The following is a 955-nucleotide window of genomic DNA, read 5'->3' on the forward strand; positions in this document are numbered from 1 at the left end:
TTGACAACAGAGGGTGGGCGGGCGGGGTTAAGCACACGGACAACAGTACAGTACAGTACAGTGCACGACTCCTCAGTACAGGTGCAAAATAGTGCTCGCTCCTCACAGGCAATGCATCGCCAGGAGGTTAGACTGGACCTCACTCTAAGCACTTCCGTGCGTTTAGCCGAGACCTAAAAAGCGAACTGCGTGTGAAACCCACAAGAGCGAAGAGTAACGAGGGTGCCTTGGGCAGTACAGCCCCCCCCCCCCGCCCGGACCCGTACAGCACGTCTGCAGAGCGGCCATGCGGGCACAGGGCCACACACTGCAGCATGGCACTGTGGAAGAAAAGGAGCCCAGGGCAGGCCGATACTTAAAGACTGATCTTATTGCAGACGGACTACATCTACCACTATTATCAAACAAACTTGAATTCTGTTTTAATTTTGTAACAGAGGGGGTTCCACAAATTGAACCGTAACAGGGCACAGCCCTGGTGATGCTAAAGTGTTGTCTGGTGTCAGCAGTACTGCCCTCCACTAGCTGCTCACTGGACAGTCACCCAACTCCAAGACAAGACCGGATGGATAGAGTGGGACAGTGCTCCAGCCCAGTGTAACTCATGTCCCTCCTCAATCATGGTGACCTGAGTCTGACGACGCACATCACCCCGGTCTCCACTCTAGCACCCCTCCCTCCCACCGACCTCCCTTTATTTCTGTTTTAAAAAAACACACATTGTCTTGGGTTGTGTTAAAAAAGGGTGCGCATACCCAACATGCAATGCTTCACGGTGGTTTTATTATCCGCATGTCATTTGCATGTTGGGAAGAAAGTGAAACGATGACTCCTGAGGTTGAGTTGAAATGTTGCAGTGTCTTTGTGGAGCAGGCAGCCCAGCAGAGATGGGGCAGAGTCAGCGACTCGCTATGTGATTGACACTGAAACCCGCATGGGTCTGGGGCAGTGACAC

The 955-nt window shown here is 52.6% G+C and overlaps 1 non-coding gene across 1 annotated transcript; it reads right to left on the reverse strand.

The window, feature by feature from the left end:
- Positions 1–441: 441 nt before the first annotated feature.
- On the reverse strand, positions 442–566 carry LOC147709604 (U4atac minor spliceosomal RNA). The gene has a single exon (XR_015296867.1). It is a non-coding gene; the product is annotated as a U4atac minor spliceosomal RNA (small nuclear RNA).
- Positions 567–955: the final 389 nt, after the last annotated feature.

This window comes from Lissotriton vulgaris, chromosome 6 (genome assembly GCF_964263255.1).
Source record: "Lissotriton vulgaris chromosome 6, aLisVul1.2, whole genome shotgun sequence".
Classification (NCBI taxonomy): domain Eukaryota; kingdom Metazoa; phylum Chordata; class Amphibia; order Caudata; family Salamandridae; genus Lissotriton; species Lissotriton vulgaris.